The sequence below is a fragment of the Eriocheir sinensis genome, chromosome 32, assembly GCF_024679095.1.
Source record: "Eriocheir sinensis breed Jianghai 21 chromosome 32, ASM2467909v1, whole genome shotgun sequence".
Taxonomy (NCBI): domain Eukaryota; kingdom Metazoa; phylum Arthropoda; class Malacostraca; order Decapoda; family Varunidae; genus Eriocheir; species Eriocheir sinensis.
Genome location: NC_066540.1, coordinates 9,643,446 through 9,666,488, shown reverse-complemented (window position 1 = coordinate 9,666,488; position 23,043 = coordinate 9,643,446). Strand labels below are relative to the sequence as shown.

Genomic DNA, 23,043 nt, shown 5'->3' with positions numbered 1-23,043 from the left:
CTGAGATAACACTATAAATCTACTTGCCTCTCTTTTATTGGCATCTATAAATTCATCATTATTTCTTATTAGCTGAACTGGTATATGCGATTCTCTCTCTCTCTCTCTCTCTCTCTCTCTCTCTCTCTCTCTCTCTCTCTCTCTCTCTCTCTCTCTCTCTCTCTCTCTCTCTCTCTCTCCCTTTGTATTCCTGTCTATCCTTCACACTCAGTCTGTCTTCAACTCCCTGTCGTCGCTCCCTCCGCGCCTCACTCCCTCATCCCTTGATTGTCTTGGCTCTCTGCCACTCAGCCTCTGTTGGCCCCAGCCCCTACCGATTTTTTTCTTTCCCTCGCTTCATTTTTTCTTCGTCGCTGTGTTACGCGCTTTTCAGGGGTTCCTCTTCCTCCTTCCCTTTCTTCGTCTTCCACAGTACAATATATTTCGGAGTCTCCTATTTCCCGCAGTCTTTCTTTCCCCTTTTCTATTCTCTTGCTGTAAATCTCTCTCTCTCTCTCTCTCTCTCTCTCTCTCTCTCTCTGTGTGTGTGTGTGTGTGTGTGTGTGTGTGTGTGTGTGTGTAATTCACCACCACGGCCTGATCACGTGTTGGACAGGTACTCTCCCGACATGAGCAAGTGCTCTTTATCGTCGATCCACAGAGGAGAGCGTGCGGCACACCAGCACAACATAAAGCCATGGAATTGGTTCACATTATTTTGGACTTTGGTCGGCAGCGGTGCTTATGCATATGTCTAATTATTTGCAACCCACTGAGCAGCGTATTAATCCACTACCTTCGATACTAACTGGATGGCGGAACAGCACACACAAGCCTACCTTTCACCGCACAGTAAAAAAGAAGAAAAAAAATCAGGAATATTACGTGATCTAAACCCACTTTCTTCGACCTTAGAAATAAGTAACCAATCAGTAATTTCCATTTATTATGCTTTTTATTCATTACTGTTGTTATCATTGCTATTATCACTTCTTTTATCTTTATCATTTATTCATTACTGACATCAATCATTTAATTACCATTTTTTATTCTTAATCTCACCTTTGTCTTTTGCATTATCATTATTAACAATACGGTACCATGTCATCCTTATTACTCCAGGCACCATCGTCATTAGCCTTATCATTCGTAGCACCCAGCGTCGTAAATATGGAAAGTTTGGCCATGCGCTCCCCAGACGCCATCTTGCTTTCGTGCTATCCATGCCTCCTACCCAGCGCTTCCGCCTGAACAGAAGCTAATTAACAATCAATAAAGTAATATAAGAGGAGCAGCTCGTGTTCAGGCAGGGGCGCTGGGTATGAGGCAGTGTGCATAGAGGCAAGATGGCGCTTGGGCGGCGAGCGGCAAACTCTCCCTCTCTAGGCTCTGGCGCCATAACCACCAAACCACCACCACCACCACCACTGTTACTGTTATTATTACTGTTATATGATTCAACATTCTTTAATATAATAGGTGTTCAAGGTGACCCCAGCTAAACAGACTAGTCAAAGCCTGTGTATGAACCCACTCCTCAGCATCACTCTGCTATGATTCACGCAGTTAGCCTTTTATGTGATTTTTTTTTTTGACGTGATCAACATACCTTTTTCTATAAAAGAGGCCCTGAGGCCTCAGATCGGTAGACGCTTGACAGCTGTCACTAACAGCGTGTCTTACCTCTCGGCTTCGCCTCACCACTGTAGTTTAGATATCCTTGATCGTCTCACCATACTATAAGATAATATAACGCATCAGGTTCTTCATCGATCACAACCATCATGTCACTATTACAGCCACCGCCACTACCAGCACCACCATCACTATCACCCCCATCATCCTTTTCTGAATCAAAACAGACCTAGTCTTCAACCGAAAAATATTTTCATCCATAGAAATTGCCAAAACTTTTTGAACTAATTATTCTTCCCGACGCTTGTGGCATCTATCAAAATATATCTCGAACTTTTTTTTTACTTCATCGCCTTTCTCACCTCTTTTTAACTCCGATGGCATTACGTCTGTGATCTCCATCCCCCAAGCTGAAGTTTTTGCACAAAATTTTTTGAAAGTTTTACTCTGGACTAATCAGTATATTTCTCCAACTCTCTTAAATTATAGTATGTCTAACGTGAAAATTCTTTATAACGATGCTTTTTATGCCCTCTCTGGCGTAAACTCTCAGAAGACTAGATGGAGTTCTTCCTAGTTCTTCCTTAAAAACTGTGCTCCTGTGCAGACACTTTGCGTGATCAAACTCTTTCCTCTCTACAATTTTCGCCTATATGCAACTTGTGCCTAAGAAGGGTGACCGTCCAACCCTTCAAACTACCGCATGTAATCATTATTATCCTGTCTCTTATGAGTTGGATCCATACTTAAAAGGAAATTCCTAAAGCTTGCAACATCCTTCGATCTCGTTTTTCAATAACTTAAGAGTATATATTCCGCAGAAGAGTTTTTTTTGGTGATCTTAACTTTCTAACATTAATTTTTCAGTCTTAGCTGATTCGATGAAACTTTTGAGGTTAAGACACACTGAAAGCTTTCGATAGTTTGGCATAAATCTTATATTTATAAACTACCCACTTACGGATTGTATATCTTCGATTTCTCCACCTGCCAACGACATAACTTTCTAGTCATATATATCATTTTCTTCAATAAGGTACAGCTCTCTTTAAAAAAAAAAAAAAAAAATCCATCCGTCGTTACTCAATCTTAACTGGGAACTCCATATTTCATCTTTAAATAAATCAGCTTTGCCGAAGTTAGTCGTTCTGCATCGTTTCCTTAATTTTTTTTTTTTTGTTTTGTTTTATTACGTAGCGGCCTACTGCGCCGGTAGGCTTCTTCCCGGTGGGGCCTGACGGTCGGCCCGAGGCTTCTTTCCGGTGGGGCCTGACGGTCGGCCCAAGGCTTCTTCCCGGTGGGGCCTGATGTTTGGCCCAGCCCGTTCTGGCGCAGGCGAGTGTTTATAGTGGCGCCATCTATCCTATCTATAGGATATTCTCAACTATTTGGGGCACAGTAGAGTCCAAGACTTTTCCAGCCCTCTTACTGACTTTCTTTTATCTTTAAAATTACACCATTGCTTCCTTTGCTATATTTTAAGACAACTGTAAAGCTAACTCCTCTGTAAAGCTTGGTAACTGCATGGCTCCTAAGCTTTCTAACCAAGCTCATCCCTATGCCGTTCAATTTCCTAATGCAATATTAGTCAATATCTTCATTGTTTCATCCTTTGACTGGTAAAATATAAAGCATATTTTCTTCGTATGTTTGCTTTCCTTTATGACGGTAACTCTTAGTATGAAGACTCTCCAACTCGATTTCATAACTTTTTGGCATCTTGTATACCATCTGTATAGGAGGCGCGAGTTGAGGGCCATTGCTCCTAGTTTATTTTGCCCTTGTCCTGCCTGGCGCAAACAAAAAAGAAGAAAAAAAAGAAAAAGAAAAACACTATCACCATCACTCCCCCCCCCCCTCCCTCCCTCCCCATCACAGCCACCACCACCACCACCACCACTACTACCATCACCATCACCACAACCGTCATTCCCTTAATCGCCATAAACCCTCGCCAGTGTAGCCTCGCCGTGTGGGGTCGCCGAGTGACTGGCAACACTGCTGTCAGCTGTCCTCGGCCCGACACCCTGCGACAGAAATTTACAAACCACAAAATGAAACCGAATTTTAAAGCTGCGAGAATTCAATGTCCCGCTGCGCGAAGCCATTACTCTGCAGAGAATTCATGATGCTATTGCTATACAATGCACGCCGCTTTGACATCACTCGGAAACCCAAACCCACGCGTTCCCGCCAAATAAAACCCTGGAAATAAGGGGAAGCAACGATTCTTGAAAAAACAACAACTCGGGAGTGTATCCATTAAAACTATTCATACTCGTCACATATCCTTCCTCTACCACAGCTTCAGGTCCTGTACGAGTCATACGCCTGAAAATTCGGGAAACCCTTAACGTTCCGAGAAAAATATAATGCTATACGGTGGCAAAAAGGGGACAACGATTCTTTCATTAAACATTCGGAGTAATTGTCGGTCCATGAAAACTATTCCCCTGTCCCACAGCTGGAAGCGCACCACGTAGTCTGCTATCAAGAAGACTTAAGTAAGAGAGGCTGCTCACATAATAGTGAAGGAAGTTCTGTTTGAAAGTATTCAGGCGCTTCATTGTGGTAAAAAAAAAAGAAAAAAAAAAAGAGGTTCTCACTGTGCAGAGAAAACTGGAAACCTGCCACGACGGAAGCGATCAAGAAAATATCCAATCGAACCGGATTTTACATACGGTCGCACAAGATGTTCCGCTTTGGCTGCATCCAGGAACGTTTACATACATATTTTTTTTACCCACCACGGACTATCTACAACTTGACTCACATTGACACCAATTTTGTAGCGCACAATGCTCTGTTGCTGTATACCATGCCATACGTAACCACCCATCCCCCGCCCCCCAACACAAACATCAAGCTTCTTCTCCAACACATCGAACTCCTCTCCTTACATACAGGCAGAGATTCCCTGCCTACACAACCAGCCTCTTCCCTCCTAATAGCTAGCCTCCTTCCCTTCCCCTTCCTTACTTCTCCCTAACAGCCAGCCAGTCATTCCGGCATACCTCCCAACAGCCGGACGCCTCACGCAGACCCCCGTTTCACTCACAGACATTCCCCATACACAAAGACATTCAGCCTTCCCCACACATAGCCACAAATCACCCCACTCACACAGTCATACACGCCCCATCCACACACAGATAGTCTCCCAATCCCTTTACTCATACATTTCCAGACAGACATCCTTTTCCCTACACAGCCAGGCGTCCCCCCCACCCCCCACCTCCAGACACGAGGCCAGACATTATCTTCCCACACAAACAGCCCCCTCCCCTTTACACAGTCAGTATCCCCTCCTCAATAAAGTAAGACATTCCCCTTCATAACAGACAGCCATCACCTTTCCTCCCCACAGCCATTCCCTTTTCCCCTCCCTACACACCCACACATCCTCAGCGGGCTTTTTTTTTTTTTCTAACGGGATTATTTGTTTTAATTTTGATTTTGCCGTTAATGTTTCTTCTGATGTAAAAAAAAATCCTCTTGAAAAGTCAGCCTTCCCTTTCCAACAACCAAGCACTCCCCCCCCCTGCTACACAACCAGCCTCCCCCCTCCCCACACAGCTTGCCTCGCGCCCCTCACCCTCGCCACGGACGGGGGCAGCGGGCCGTGGCACCATTACTTTGGCGGTGGTCACGCCTGAGGAACGCCGGGCGCCGTGGCTTACTCGCTGAGACGTGGAGTGAAAGGGCGGGGCGGCTTTACGCGGGAGCACTGCGTCATGCCGGCCCAGGAGAACAGGATTATCTGTTTATTCCTCTATTCTTGGTGTGTGTGTGTGTGTGTGTGTGTGTGTGTGTGTGTGTGGTATGTGTGTGTGTGGTGTGTGTGTGTGTGTGTGTGGTGTGTGTGTGTGTGTGTGTGTGTTTGGTTATGTGTTTTCATCTATATTTGGTTGTCTTTTCCTCTTCCATTACTATCCCTTCGTGTATGTTTGTTCTCCACTTTTCCCGTTTTTCCCTTCAATTTTCTCTTTCGGGTTGTCTGTCTCCCTTTCAATTATATTTTTTACTTGTCACCATTTTTAGGTACGTCTTTAGGTCAATCTGACTTTCCCTTTGCCTCTCTCTCTCTCTCTCTCTCTCTCTCTCTCTCTCTCTCTCTCTCTCTCTCTCTCTCTCTCTCTCTCTCTCTCTCTCTCTCTCTCTCTCTCTCTCTCTCTCTCTCTCTCTCTCTCTCATTCAGACACGTAACAATATGATCCATGATTGCTTCCGGTCTGCTTTTGTTTATAGTTTCAGCAACATGACAGAACAATGAAAAACTATTATATAATTCAATCTATTACTAAAAGCTGAATGGTATGGGCCTCAGTGCAGGTCAGGACGAGCCACCAGGAAACCCTCCCTACTAGTGTACGTTGCTCAGTGTAATGTAGCGATGCCACTAAGGTTATGGAAGCACCACTGCATCCGGCCCTACTACTACTGCTGCTTTTGGAATTACTACCACAACTACTACTACTACCAAGATGTGTTCATAAACATATTTTGTGCCTTAATTTGGCAATTTTTTAAGATGACAATTTTCTTCGCTAATCGGTACATACATAATCATTAATGAAGGGTAAATAATAATTGATATCAATAATTATATAAAATATTACGATTAAAAGTAATCTCCGGGGCAATCACGTCGTATTTCACTAAATAAATATATATCGTCGCAGTGTGGAAGAAGGGGAGAAATGGGAATTAACCACGAGAGGTGCAGAGTGGGTCAACAGGACTCCAAAGGGGAGGGCTGAGGGGCAGTTAGGGAGTATCAAACCGAATAGAGTGATTGTATTTCCGTGTTTGTGTGTGCACGCGTTACATCATACACCTACGGCTGAAAGTTGCGTATGCCTCGTTATCTTGTCACGTACAGTAATTATGGCACTGCTCAGTGATTTAAATAAGAAATATTACCAATATAGTAGTCTCTAATAGGTTTTGGATATTCATCAATACTTTTAAAACGATACAAGTAAGTGAGATATTCTTATGTTTGTTTTGAAAGGAAGCATAATAGGTCACGGAAGAATTTGTTTGCCATTTTTTGAAACGCCAAGATTTACTGGCATCCAATGTATGTACAAGACGTTCGTTATTAGAGGATACAATAATTAAAATAGGAAAATAGAACAATATGATGGAAAAATACGTCCAAACCATTTACGTTTTTTTGATATTTCACATTATTTTTGCCAGTCATGAAGTGCACTCACACTTCCCGGTTGTAAAAATATATAAATGCCATGAAATTATTGCATGAGACTGTAGCACTTCTTTTAACAGCATCTCCGTTATATGCAGGACGACAATAATGGCAGCTCAAAAGGATACACCAAGTTTTGTAATAGTGCAAATGCTGCATATCAGTGTTTTTACCATGTCAATTCTACACCCACCCACACAAAAACACTGACAAGAATGAGTTATTCTCTGCAGGGCACAGCACTGCTGGCGGACAACGAATGGAATTGGAGAGTAGGGAAGCTACACGATGTATAGAAGCGGCTGGGCAAAATAATGTTGCCAAAATGTTAAATACATATAAGACTAGTTATGAAACGTGTCATCCGCATACAGTACACACAATAACACAATTTTGCACGCTGGTTACAAACACCGTAGCTGTAACACTGGTCATACGAAATGCGCTTTACCTGCTATTATTAGCCCTACAGTTACAACAACAACAACAACAACTACTACTACTACTACTACTACTACTACTACTACTACTACTACTACTACTACTACTACTACTACTGCTACTGCTGCTGCCTGTCAAGATGTGTGGATTATAGTCGTATTTTGTTGCCTATATTTGGGATTAAAAAAAAAAAGTAACTCTGTAATCACGTTCTTTCTTCGGTAATCAGCACATAGAGAATAATTAATGAAATGGTTAACAGAAATTTGACATCAATAATTGGGTAAAATATTTTCGGGCGAAAATAATTTCCGGGGCAGTCACGTCACGTGGTGTGAAAGGGAAATATGATTAACTGACCACGAGACGTACATAGGTCAACAAGGATTCTGGGGGAGGGGGGTGCTTACGAGGAGGTTAAGGAGTGTCAAGTCGGACACCGAGAGTCTATTCCAATGTCTATGTTCACGCATGTTACATATATATATATATATATATATATATATATATATATATATATATATATATATATATATATATATATATATATATATATATATATATATATATAAAACATTTGAAACATTTATTAATAGCCTATTAGGTGCAGTTACATATGTTGATGCATGTATTGTTAGAGGCCAGCCTTTATATAAGCATAAGCTTTTCAGGCAAGATATATATATATATATATATATATATATATATATATATATATATATATATATATATATATATATATATATATATATATATATATATATATATCATACATACATACATATATATTATTACTGTAAGTGTTGTGTATACTTAGGTGTGTAGTCACGTACAAGAATTATGGCGCTGATCCATGACGTGAATAAGAAATATTGCCAATAGAGTAACCATGATAGGTTTTAAATATTCATCAAATTTTTCGACACAATGCAGGTAAATGAGATATTGTTCTTCTCTTTTTTGAAGGAAGCATATTTACGCTGGAAAAGTGTTGGTCAGCATAAAATCTGCATAAAATGAAATTTCCACCACGTTCATCTCACACACACACAAAAAAATATCACAGGCAAGAAAGAGTTGGTCTCAGCAGAAAATCAACCACTTGCGGAGAACGAATGAAATTTGTGAGGCGGGAAGCTACGCGATGTAAAGCCACAGAGTAAAATTTCGTTGCCAAAATGTTTAAAAAAAAAAATACAATACTAAGTCATGAAAGTGTCATCCGCATACAATAAAAAAAATAACAAATTTGCACGCTGGTTTCAAACACCGAAGCTGTAAAACCGGTCGTAGAAAATGTGGCTGCTAAAATAAACAACAACAAAAATATACTCTGCATTCTGTATGACTAAACAGAACACAGGCCATACAGCATGAAGGTGATAGAATGAACACACAAAAGCACGAACACACACACACACACACACACACACACACACACACACACACACACACACACACACACACACACACACACAAAAAGCTGTGTTCTGGATTCTGTATGACTAAACACGCACAATTCTACCCCCCCTCCTCACACACACATGCAGCTGCTATTTTCAAGCCACTCCCCTTGCCGCACCCTCCCTTCCCCCCCACACCCGCCACACACACACACACACACACACACACACACACACACACACACACACACACACACACACACACAATTTGCCGCCGTCACCTCTGCCCCACAACTCCCGCAACACTCCCATAACCATAAACAAGCGCGTGACTCTACACCCACTTCACTCACTTCAACCTGGACAATCACCTCGGCCCCTCCCTCTCACCCACACCTCGCGCCCTCCCTCTCACCCACATCTCGCCCCCTACCTCTCACCCACATCTCGCTTCCTCCCTCTCACACACATCGACACCGCCTCCCCTTTCACTCTTCTCCAGCAACTCCCCCCACCGTACCATCGACACCACCACCACCACCATCTCTCCCCTCTGCACATCGCGTCGCCCCTACCACGCACATGTTCCCCTGCACATCTCTCCCGCCATGCAGCAGCAGCACCACCGCCACGCCAACCGAACACTGCCCAACGCGCGGCAACTCATGACGGGCGATTGACACTTGCCAGCCCTTGACACCGAGGGGAAAGGTCGAATAGGGGAGTTTCGCAGACATAACAGAAAATTTTGTTTTTGCTTTATCTATATTGAGGTATTTTGTGATCCGTTCCTTCTCTTTTATCATGAATTTTATACCTTCTGTTTCCGGTTATGTTATGCTTGAGTGCTAGCTTGCTTGCGTGTTCTTATAAATGCTGCTAAATTTGAAAATTATATGAACAAATATATAATTCTCCGCACATAAGCGCAAACTCTCAACATTTTTTTTAACAATTCCATTTCCTTCACCGAGATAATAAACTAGCTATTAATTTCCCACGACGGGCTGCAGCAGGGCCCTTCGGGAAAATTAATTTTCTGCAGAATGACACGACGCAGGATTATGATGTTGGTATTTTCCACAAGATGACCTGCGGTTTTTTGAGAAGAGGAAAAGTTAATTTATTATAAGAAAAAAAAGGAGAAAGAATTTTTTTCTAAATCAGCGCTTTATATATCCTTTTTATAACACTGCTCTTTCCTTAGCACTGCATTATATCTTTCTTTCTATATAAAGAAAATATAACTCAGTTTCCTCGAGGTTGGGCGTCCTGTATCGTCTCTGCCAGTTCTTCTCCCCCGCATAATTGCTATCCATATACAGGGGCCTTTGTCCGCCCTCGTATGGAGTATGCATCTCACGTGTGGGGGTGCTCCACTCACACAGCTCTATTGGAGAGATTGGAGTATAAGGCTCTTTGTCTCATCAGCTCTCCTCCTTTTACTGATAGTCTTTTACCTCTTAAATTCCGTCGCGATGTTGCCTCTCTTTCTATCTTCTATCGATATTTTCACGCTGACTGCTCTTCTGAACTTGTTAACTGCATGCCTTCCCCCCCTCCCGCGGCCTCGCCTCACACGACTTTCTAATCAAGCTCATCCCTATACTGTCTAAACCCCTTATGCAAGAGTTAACCAGCATCTTCACTCTTTCGTCCCTCACGCTGGTAAACTCTGGAACAATCTCCCTTCATTTGTATTTCCTCCTGCCTACGACTTGAACTCTTTCAAGAGAAGGGTATCAGGACACCTCTCCTCCCGAAATTGACCTCTCTATTTGGCCACTCCTCTGCACTCTTTTCAGGAGCAGTAAGTAGCGGGTTTGTTTGTTTTTCATTATTGTTTTCTTTTATTTTGCACGCCTTTGAATTATATATATATATATATATATATATATATATATATATATATATATATATATATATATATATATATATATATATATATATGAAATAGATATCGTAAGGCTTTTGTCTTCACAAAAAAAAAATGAGCATCAAATTTTGTTTTGCATGCCGAGTGTTCGCTGTCAGTAGTAGCCACCTTGTTCGGTGGTTCAGATGCCACAGTGAGTGGTCGATCAACGGCCAGCGCTTGGCGTCCTGGCCCACCTCCCGGTATGTGCGTGGTGTCCTAGTGGCCTCTGTGTTTGGTGGGTCTGTGGTCACGCTGTTTGATTAACTAAACCGCCATGAAACTTTCTGGTTGAAAACAATTTTAAGTTATCTCGGATTAGAATGAAGAAAGGCGTGTTATTATGTGTACACATATATTTTTTTTATTCAATTAAATAGCACAGTCATCTCACCTTTCCCTAATAAAGGTGAAATGAATGGGGCAAACGTTAATATTATTCTTATAAATAAATACGTAGAACAGGTTCGAGTACTATATTTTTAATCAAATGATTTGTTTACTACTTTATACACAGAGTACATCAATGAACATTCCATTTTTGTTTTCCCTCAGTATGAGTAATGTCAAATGACTTGTGACAGCGCACCGCTGAATAAAAAAAGAAAATAAATATTATACATACCCGATACATGTTGCTGCAATATGTTATGAAAACAAACGCACCGATTTGTGTCGGTATATAATACAAACAACACAATTTCAGTTGTTTATTCAAGTTTATTTCACCGTAGAAACAAACCTATATTTTTTTACAGCGTGACTATTAACTCAGCAAAAAGACCAGACCAAAAAGAGAAGAATGCTCGACAAATGTTCGTACAGACAACAAGGTAATGAAAGATGCTAGTGGAAAAAGAGAGAAATACTATATTGAAGATGACAGGATAATCACAAAGAAGCGGAGGACGAAGAAGGAAAGGAAATATAATGACGGAATTTACCAATAAAAAAATATAGGATCGGGAATGCAAAATTTAACTGCACATTAATTATAGGAACCAACCCCCCAAAAAACGGTATTAGTTTTTGCGCATGAAATATAATGTGATAGCATGCTGGTTTCTCTTTGTTAACCTTCCCTTAACCTAGACCATTCATTCACTAATGAAGGTGACTGGCCCATCACAATCCAAATCTGATGAACTGAATAGTACCAGAAAGGTCAAATTATAGTCTACAGTCTGCTTCATTAGAAAATTACATGCGGCCACTCCCCTTCTTTTTTCTCGATTTGATCGTCCAGGTGGCAGCCAACCACCGCTCAGACTGTCGCAGTAGCACGTGGAATGTACAATATATATATATATATATATATATATATATATATATATATATATATATATATATATATATATATATATATATATATATATATATATATATATATATATATATATATATATATATATATATATATATATATATATATATATATATATATATATATATATATATATATATATATATATATATATATATATATATATATATATATATATATATATATATATATATATATATATATATATATATATATATATATATATATATATATATATATATATATATATATATATATATATATATATATATATATATATATATATATATATATATATATATATATATATATATATATATATATATATATATATATATATATATTTATATATAAGCCGGATATCGGATAAGTCGGACACTTTCACGATTTTGATTTTTCTTTTACGTTCTATCTCGAGTGCACCGGTAGGCATTTTTTGACCTTTGATCGAGTAATTTTAAGCCACTCTGCTTATATACTGGCTAAAATACCCCTGATAGCTCTTAAGGCGGACACACACTATACGATGCGGCCTGTCCGGCGGCCGAAAGTGGGCGGAGCCTCGTCGGCCGGATGAAGCATACACACTATGAGGCGGCCTCACGGAATATCGGGCGGCGTTCGTCACTCTGAGCCCCACTGCCGCAGCGACGACATTTATGTTATATGTTCCACAAACATGGGTGGCCCTTATACAGGTCAATAAAACTGATCCAAAAGTCTTAATCTATCCAGACGTCAGACATCGTGGAGCGTAGATGATGTTTACAGCACGGGTTCAGCGTCGCTCTGATAATTCCCGCCTCAAGGCCGCGCCGCAAGGTGACACACACTGTGAGGCGGCGGACCACGCCGGAGGGAATTTCAAACATAAACAGAACGCCATCGTGCCGTGTCGTGAGGCTGCGCCGCACAAATTACACCCACACACACTGCCTCATGGCCTCTAGCTTCGCCCACTTTTCGGCCGCATGGTATAGTGTGTGTCCGCCTTTATATCGTCCGAGTCATTTGAGGAATTGTCCGAGCCGTTGGAGACGCGAAACGGGCGCGTGTGCCGCAGCACTGCCGGCTCCAAGATCAGTGTTTACACAGCTGACTTAACAAGTGCGTGGCAGTGTCTCCCTCAGCTTTCGCTCGTTCTGTAGCCCTTATTGTTGCCTTTGTAATTCTATCATGGCTTCTAAGGGCAAGGCTGTGTCTTCCACGTCAATTAAGAAGCTGAAGATGCTGTCGATGGCAGACAAAATGGCTGTCATACAGGACCATGAGAGAGGTGTGAGCCGTGCCGAGCTCATGGTGCGGTACGGCCTTAAAAAGTCAACCCTGTGTATGTGTATGCGCGCGCCATGTACGTAGTACCTATTTACGTAATGTATTACACAGACCATTTCAACTGTCAGTGGTAACAGGCGCGCAAAATGTGAAAAAAAATCCCTCGGGTAACTTGGTTTTTCGGATAACTCGGATTAGCCTTCCCCCAATTGGTCCGACTTATGCGGGGTATACTGTATGTATATATATATATATATATATATATATATATATATATATATATATATATATATATATATATATATATATATATATATATATATATATATATATATATATATATATATATATATATATATATATATATATATATATATATATATATATATATATTATACGCCTCCGTGGTCTAGTGGTCAGTGTACCTGGCTTCTACTCCGAGGGCCTGGGTTCGAATCCCGGTCATCAACTTATTTTTGGCCCGCCGAACACGTACATGTACGGCACGTGATGGCACGTACATCGGTATTTCCGGTACTCACTTAACGGTGCTGATATATATCGACACAAACATCTTAGTACTAATACCGCGAAGAGCTGAACGAGAAAACGTCGAGAGCGGGACTCGAGAGCTGGCGTTAGGTTGAGGGAAGAATGTTTCCCCGCCGTGAGGCTAGTACCGCCAAGTTGCCGATTCTTTTGTTAAACTTTTCATCGGTTATATATACTTTTTATTCGTATTCATATTTGAATCATTATTATTACTATTATTATTATTATTATTATTATTATTATTATAATTAATATTTTTATTATCAATGGTTACGAAATCATGCATTATAAGTATCATCATAGGTAAAGTAAAAACAAAACAAAACAGTAATAACATCCGCGTTGTGACGCTGAAAGACAAAGTGTTTCATATACACATGGCTCAATGTCTAACAGCGGACTCAAAAGAAATGGGACACCAATTTGTTTCCAACTCTCACTGACTATAGGTTCTCGTTCTTCCGTGTAATGCCGACACCACGGTGGTCTCGGTAAGCGCTGCCCTTGAGCAGCCGACGCCGAGGTCCCGGGCGCCTGTGTCGTGTTCCTGGCTGTCCTCTATTCCCGACTGTCCCCCTTTTGTTTACAAATAAAAGACGGATCGCTATGAACACGGATCTGTGTACGCAGCTGGTTGCGTGTTTTCCAGCACGGAAGGGCCGATAAATAGCCTTCATGCACTGACTTATGAGTAAATGTTTGGGAAATAGCATCTTGGTATTTTAAAACAATAAAACTGTCTTGATGTGCATATGCAGGCCCTTAATTGTAGCAGTTTTTTTGAGGGGGGCTAGAAGGCATCATAGGTTCATGAGGGGGGGTGGGGGTGGGGGGGGAGCGAAGTGAGCAAAGCCATGATGTCGGGGGATGCATGAGAACAGCTCTGTTTCTCAACAAGTCTTTGTTTGTTAACATTCGCTTCTGAGCATGCGCAGTTCGTAGGATAGCCAGGAATGGTGGGACAGACAGGAATACGACACTTGCACCTACCAATACTGAGCCAGTGAGGCCTCGCCGCGCCGATACTTCCAAATATAGAGGAATTGCCTCAGAGGCAGACCCACACGCCACAGCCAGACGACCCAGCTCCTACCACTGCCTTTCCGACCCCACAGGCTGCTAAACCTATTACACCATACACCTTTGCACAAGACCAGAGCCCCACTCCAGTAAACAAGAGGTCATCTCCACTCTGCTTACTACCATATTGTACAGCTTTCTTCTTCACTAACGAGGTACTACACTTCCTGAAAAAGTATTAAAAATTTGGCCTACCATCTCTAAGTACATTAGCATCCTCTTCCAATAATAATCCTCTCCTTGATCTTCAGGGACGCCAGGTACACCCTTCAGTGGGTACCTTCCAACACAAACATTATAGGCAACGATGTCGTCGTCGCCGCCGCCGCCAAGATGGCCCTCTTGAAGGTCAACATTGTCCCCCTCCCGGTGTATCTTTCCACTGCAAAGAGTCTCATTAACCACGCCAGCGGCTCGACGTGAGAACTCATGCTGAGCGACGCCTTCCGCGCCACCCCCATGGGCGAATACGGTACAAACTCCTACCCGCAGTCATGGATACGACAAACGTACCGAATCCTGGACGTTGCCCTCACCCGACTGCGTATGGGCCACAGGAAACTGGACGCACACCTCCACCGCCTGTCCCTCACACATGCCCCGTACTGCCCGTGGTACAGAGACGTAATGGAATAGAGGACAATCCACATCCTCCTACAGTGCACACACTTCCACTCCCATGTACGTAGTCCTCCTCTGCAGCAAAGTCAGCCGTAAATGGCCCAACCTTCAACCTTCCCAACATCTTTGTGACTGAGGGAGTCCCACCACCGCAACGACCAACAGTCACCCGCCTCAACTACGCCTTCCTTAGAAAGACAAGCCAGCTACCAGGTCTGTGATAAGTGCGCAAAACAACACCAAAGCACGTAGGATCTCCAAGACCGTCACAACCCTTCAGCAACACCAACAACCTATGGCTTCCTTCATTACCGCTACCATTACTACAGCTATCAATATGAACCGCACCTGCCCAGTCAGTATCACTATTCCCAGTCCCAAAATGAATAGTACCTGCCCAGTCCCTACTACACACACACACACACACACACACACACACACTGAAACATCTATTGACATCTATATTCGGTGTTTTATAAAAAAAAAATCATAAAACCTGTCTTCCCCCTCCTCCCCCTCTTTCCTCGTACCGAGTTTTGTTTGTCTGATGTTTACCACCTCATTGGTCATGGATAAGCTGTGCAGTGTGTGTGTGTGTGTGTGTGTGTGTGTGTGTGTGTGTGTGTGTGCGCGCGCGAGCGTTTGTTGTCTAGAAAATGAACGCGAATGAAACTGGGAAGAAGGAAAACGAGTAAGAGAAGGCGACAGAGAAATATGACGTAGGAGTAGAAGGAAAAAAAAAAAGCAGGAATAAAAAGAGGTGAAAGAAGATGAGACTGAAGGATAGGTAAAGTGTAACAAGAATAATGAGAAGCAGCAGAAGGACCAGGACAAAAAAAAAAGGGGGGGGGGGCACGAGCAGCAACAAACCCCTGCTTAGGGTCACTAGACAGACCACTCACCCAGAATGCCGAGTCGGTAGTTGATGGTGACGACGATGACCCTGCCGAGCGCCGCCAGCACAGAGCCGTCGTACAGGCTGGCCGACCCCCATTCATACGACTCCCCGTGCACGAACACCACCACGGGGTAGGCGACCGACGGCTTCGCTGCGGGGAATAAAGACGAATATAAAATAATGCTAATACTACTAATTATATAATACTAATAAGGTAAGGTAAAATTGGGAGCATATGCTATAACTGCGCGTGGCGGTGGTGCTCATCTCCCTCTCGTTGGTCGTTTGAGCCTGTGGTTAGAGGGATCCCTTACCACGTCACGAGGCCAGTGTAACATCCGGGTTGCCGCAGTTAACCTGCCCCAGGTTTTCCCAGGTTCCCTTTTATCGATTATCCCGAAAGGAAGGATGTACAGCTGCACGCCGACTGCCAAGGCCGGGATTCGAACCCAGGATCGCAGATTCGTAATCAGGGACGCTAACCACTGCACCGGATATACTATAATACAAGGGGATGTAATAGTGATGATATGTTTATGTAGTCTGCTTTATGTCTGTCCCAATATTAATGTGTCACTCCGTCTGTCTCTGTATGTCGACCCGGACTCTACATTCCCTCTCAAAAAGAGAGGATCAAAGACGAGCTCCAGGGGGCAGCCTAAGCCAAGCAAGATGGCACCACTATTAACACCTGCCTGCGCTACAAGGGGATGGGGCCAGCCATCAGGCCCCACCAAGAAAGCTTACCGGTGTCATAGACCGAAAGAATATATATATATATATATATATATATATATATATATATATATATATATATATATATATATATATATATATATATATATAGCACACACACACACACACACACACAGTCGTAATTATAACACTCTCTAAACAGATGAGCTGCCGCGGGATGGTCCAGCCGCCTCGCCACGGCTGACACGGACAAACGAGCGGCCACCTTTTCACAACCTTAACACTGTGTTCTCGCGCCTGACGCGAATTGCAATCCTCCTAACCGAGGTGACTAATATCAGCGCCATTAGTCACCCACTCCCGGGGCCGGGCAGTGTTTGCTAAGAGGGCGCGTCGTTTGTAGTGGTCGCGATGGAGGCTTTTGAGCGGCCGCTGTGCCTCTTCGGCCCCTTAAAGGTGGTGTCCCGAGGACACTCGCCCGACGCCGACACATTCACCGCCCGGCGCGGAGGAGGCGTTGGTGAGGACGTCCGCTTAACAATGTAACTTTAGACTAATGAAGGGCATGTGTGTGTGTGTGTGTGTGTGTGTGTGTGTGTGTGTGTGTGTGTGTGTGTGTGTGTGTGTGTGTGTGTGTGTGTGTGTGTGTGTGTGTGTGTGTGTGTGTGTGTGTGTGTGTGTGTGTGTGTGTGTGTGTGTGTGTGTGTGTGTGTGTGTGTGTGTGTGTGTGTGTGTGTGTGTGTGTGTGTGTGTGTGTGTGTGTGTGTGTGTGTGTGTGTGTGTGTGTGTGTGTGTGTGTGTGTGTGTGTGTGTGTGTGTGTGTGTGTGTGTGTGTGTGTGTGTGTGTGTGTGTGTGTGTGTGTGTGTGTGTGTATCATTCACCATGGTCATATCACGTGCTGGACCTACGATTGCTAGTGAGTATCCTTCTCGTTTAACCCCCCTCGTGTTGAGCTTGGATCTACATATTCACGGATTTTTGGGCACGGCTTGGACTTCACTCCACACCCAAACACGACCGGGAGGCAGGACACAACCCGCGTCTGACAACTGGTACCCATTCACTGTTGAATGGGCAGGGGACACGGATGAAACGAGATTGCTCATCCGTATCCACTCTGCCCATGAATCCAACACAGGACCCCTTTGGCTGTGGCGAGCATGTTAACCACTACACTAAGGAGCTTCATGTGTATGTGTGTATGGGTTTATGTATTTGTTATGTGATATGCTGTGATGCGTGTGTGTGTGTGTGTGTGTGTGTGTGTGTGTGTGTGTGTGTGTGTGTGTGTGTGTGTGTGTGTGTGTGTGTGTGTGTGTGTGTGTGTGTGTGTGTGTGTGTGATTCTGTGCGATAGAATTAGTATCATTGTTGTTGTCTTCAGTTTTATGCCCTATCTCTGCTTAGTTACATAATTTTCGTCTCCAAGCATGCATGCATGAGCACATGGGCATGTGAACGTGGGGTCGTTCGTGTGTTTGCAAGGGGTGCGGGTATGTGTGCAGACGTGTGTGGTATGCGTGAAGCGGTCGAGCCTTGATAAGCGAGGAGGTAGAGCCGCTGCTGCTGCAATGCTGCGGCGTGATTATGCTTAAATATCGAGTCTGTGCACTATTCTTTCTCACTGAAATGGAATGGTGATTTTGTGAATGTGTCCAACAGAAAAAAAAATTCATCCCCTCATTTTCTCGGCAGTTCAATCCGTTAGTAGCGCACGTTATCGGCACGCGTAAGTGTTATAATGGCTCTTTTTTACGTTCACTGCCGCACACCGCACGTCTCTTATAACCAGACTGAATCACACGCTTTATCATGTCTATCATGGACACGAAGTTCATTGTTATGATGTCTTTTTCATGGAAGAGAACTCATGCTTTTTATATTGTTTTCAAGGAAGTAAAGCTAACGTTTAGCTACTTCTAATAATGGAACGGAAATAAATCTTTGTCTTCACTTATCACAGAAAATAAATCGTTTGCTTTCTTTACCATGAAGTATATTGATTTTTCTTATTTCAGCATTAAGAAACAAATAAAAAGTAGTGTCATTTTTTTATCATAGAATAAATATAACTTATTTTATGTTACGGATGTGAGAAAAAGAGGTTTTGTCCTGTCTTGCTCCAAACAGTTATAAAGCGCTTTGCCATGTCTTATGACGGAATAGAATCAACACGTTTTGTTACCTTTTATTAAAATACAGATGCAAAACGTTTTGTATTTAATATATGTGAGGCCAGGCACGCGGGAACCATGTTTACCATCAGTCCATTGAAGGCTTTCAGTTCACGAGTCACACAGGGAGGATGTTGAAGCCTTAGTAAAATAAAAAGGGAAGCAAACGCCTCATATACTACATTGTAAGAGCAGCCATTATTCACAGCTTCAATTTTGTCAATGATACTATTGTTTACGGAAGGTTATCACATAACTTCACTTTCGTCCGTTACACAGAAGCACAACGCTAGATATGATAAGGGCTTCCTATGTGTCTTGTGTTGTTTGTACCAGTGGAAAGGTGGATAATTCTCGGGCTCCTTTACGGCTCAATACAAATATCAATGGGTGTAAGTTTTCTTTTTAATCAGACATGCACGACGCTGGAAAATATTATTTTTATATCTGGTTCCAGAAATGGTAATATTTCCCGTATTTACTGCTTCCACAGACCACAACAATGCAATTCGGCGCAATGCCAAGTCATAGAAGTTTAGTGCATTGTTGGATTTCCATGGCGTTAGGTATGACAATTTTCTATTTTTGTTGAGATGTGCACAAGTCTTGGGGCCTCACCCTGCCACAGTTCACAAAGGTGGTACAATCGCTGTGGAAAGATAGATAAATCTTGGGGCGTTTTAAATCGCGTTTCACTATCGTGCAAAAAAGGAATTCCCAGGTCACGAAAGTTTTCTGGAGAAAGAGCCGCCATCACGCAGCAGTCCACCGGGAACACGGCTCCTTCTCCTTCCCACTTCCGTAAATTAAAACTAGTAACAATCTACTTTTCCACCGCAGCATCATTTTTTTTGCATTCCAATAACACACACACACACACACACACACACACACACACACACACACACACACACACACAAGCGCGCGCGTTAAATGGTGCTTGAGTTTCTTCCAATGACTACTGTTCTGTGAAAATCTTATAATATCCTGAAGAGCAAATAAATAACATTGTTTTCCCTGTCTGTGAGTAAAATAAATATTTAACGTGCTTTGAGATCAGAGCAGAGCATCATATTAGTATGAAAGGAAATGTGTGTGTGTGTGTGTGTGTGTGTGTGTGTGTGTGTGTGTGTGTGTGTGTGTGTGTATGTAATTCACCACGGCCTGATCACGTGTTGGACTCGTAACCCCAGCAGGTGCAGTCCCGACATGAGCAAGTGCTCTTTATCGTGCCAGGACCTCACAATAACCACTCCTAGTCAACGGAAAGAATCCGGCCTGAACGAGCTCGAACTGCCGCCCTGTCAGACCGTGAAGCTGGCAGCGCAGCGCTTTAACCATTTGTGCCACGGAGCGGTGTGTGTGTGTGTGTGTGTGTGTGTGTGTGTGTGTGTGTGTGTGTGTGTGTGTGTGTGTGAGAGAGAGAGAGAGAGAGAGAGAGAGAGAGAGAGAGAGAGAGAGAGAGAGAGAGAGAGAGAGAGAGAGAGAGAAAACGTGTGTGTGTGTGTGTGTGTGTGTGTGTGTGTGTGTGTGTGTGTGTGTGTGTGTGTGTGTGTGTGTGTGTGTGTGTGTGTGTGTGTGTGTGTGTGTGTGTGTGTGTGTGTGTGTGTGTGTGTGTGTGTGTGTGTGTGTGTGTGTGTGTGTGTGTGTGTGTGTGTGTGTGTGTGTGTGTAAGTACGTCCGCAAACGAGGAAGTATGTGTTTGTGGATGTGTATGCGAGACAGCAATATGCGTGAATTTGAATGAGTTTGCATGTGACAGGAAGTATTTGTGTGGGAGAATGTAAAGGAGTATGTGTGTGTGTGTGTGTGTGTGTGTGTGTGTGTGTGTGTGTGTGTGTGTGTGTGTGTGTGTGTGTGTGTGTGTGTGTAGGCAGGGGCGACATGAATAGACAAGGAAAGAGGCGGTCATGGGGACGATGAAGGACTGCATGCAAGAGTGGGTGAAAAAGAGGAACTTTTGGGAAGCCGCCAGCTGGGGGATGATAATGAGGAGGGAAATGCGAACCTAAGAGGGAGAGTCTAAAGGGATGAGATGAAATGAAAAAAATAAGTTCCTTGAGTTTGGAAAGCTGATCGAATAGTTTACTATGTGTGTTGAGAGACAGGAAGAGGAAGAGGAAAATGTGAGAGAGCAAGAGAAGTAAAAATAACAACGAAGAGGAGCGGAAAGTAAATGAAAAAGAGCAAGAGAAAGAGGAGGGGTATTAGGAGGAAGAGAAGATTAATGGAGGTTGTGGTGGTGGTAGTGGTGGTGCAGTGTTGAGGAAGGTGTTGGCTATGTCTGTGGTGGAGGTGGGTGGCGTCGGCCGTGTTAATGAAGCTTGCCGCGGTGTTAGGAGATGAACGTAGGGAACCTGATGATGGAAGTGATGAGGGGAGGTGGACGTGGAAATGGTTGTATCACTGGGGTATAGTTGCGGGTGATGGTGGTGGTTGTTAGTGGTTGTGGTGGTGGTGGTGAGGGTGACAGGGGTGAAAAAAAGGTTGAAGTGCTTAATTTTTACTTTTTATGCTTTTTGTTGGTCAAATGGTACAATGACCAAGGAAATGAGGCCCTGTATGTCTTTGCTGTCTAGCTGAGTGACTAGATGTCTGAAAATTGACTGCAAATATGAAGTAAACGGTTTTTCTGATTTGCTTCGATGTCTGGCTGACTGACTGACTAACTGATTAGTATATCATATTAGTATATCATTATGAAGGAAACATTTCTATTTATATATCTAATGTATTGACCGGCTGGTTGATTTTTTACTCGGCGAACAGATGGCTAGAATGATTATATCTAGCTTAATGACTGTCTGCCTGAGTGCATGAGGTACTCTTGTCATATATCGTCGCCATACACTTTAAGATACAGACAAACACACGAATGAGTACTGGCGTTGTTTCCTTCCTCAGGCGTCCGTGTCATGGCATGCAAACATGAACAGTCCTGGCGCTCAAAGGCTACGCGATGCTCCCTTGCCGCATGGCATAACAATAATTGATTTTAATGTTTCACTACAATTATTCCGACGTTTCCATTTCCTACAATCCACAAAGAACATCTACAAACACGAACACTGAATTTTGGCGAATTTTACGGAGATCGTTTTGTGAAGCTGTGCCTGCAATAAAACAATGGAATCGTAATACACAGTATAGAAGAAAAAAATAGGCTACATCACAGAGGAACTTCCATTCAGCTTTGAACTAAACAAAAATTCACGAACACAGAGTTTTGTATGTTTCTTTCCTGTTTTTTTTTTGTTTTTTTTTTGTTAAGCTATGTTCACATGAGAACAATGAAGTCACAACATCACTTATGGAGAAACAGGACCTACATTAAGAAATAATACCCACAAGGATACACAATTATTTAAGAAGACAAATGACCAGACGACCTCCATATTGTAAATCTGGAGAACGAGTTATTCTCGAACTTGACCACCCATTCACAAATATATCTAACTTCCCTTTAAAACTTTAAATCGTGTTTTCTTAAACTACACAACTGCTTAACTTATTCCATGTATCCAACCCTATTCGAAAAACAGGTTTTATCTATCTCCTTCCTGAACCTGAATATATCACTATATCAGTATATGAATTTTAACACGTTCATAGTGTGTGTGTGTGTGTGTGTGTGTGTGTGTGTGTGTGTGTGTGTGTGTGTTTATATATTTATATATATATATATATATATATATATATATATATATATATATTTATATATATATATATATATATATATATATATATATATATATATATATATATATAATACCTTATCCATATCGCCCTTGATAATATCTTTGACCAATTATAGAAGAAAGCGATTAAATCACCTTGC

General features: G+C 42.5%; 1 protein-coding gene across 1 annotated transcript in view; it reads right to left on the bottom strand.

Moving 5' to 3' along the window:
* Positions 1–16,507, bottom strand: part of LOC127006117 (neuroligin-2-like) — a 53,696-nt gene extending 37,189 nt beyond the window's left edge. The window contains exon 1 of the mRNA XM_050875629.1: positions 16,340–16,507. The gene's annotated coding sequence lies outside the window, so the exon portion shown is untranslated. The remainder of the gene's footprint in view (positions 1–16,339) is intronic.
* Positions 16,508–23,043: the final 6,536 nt, after the last annotated feature.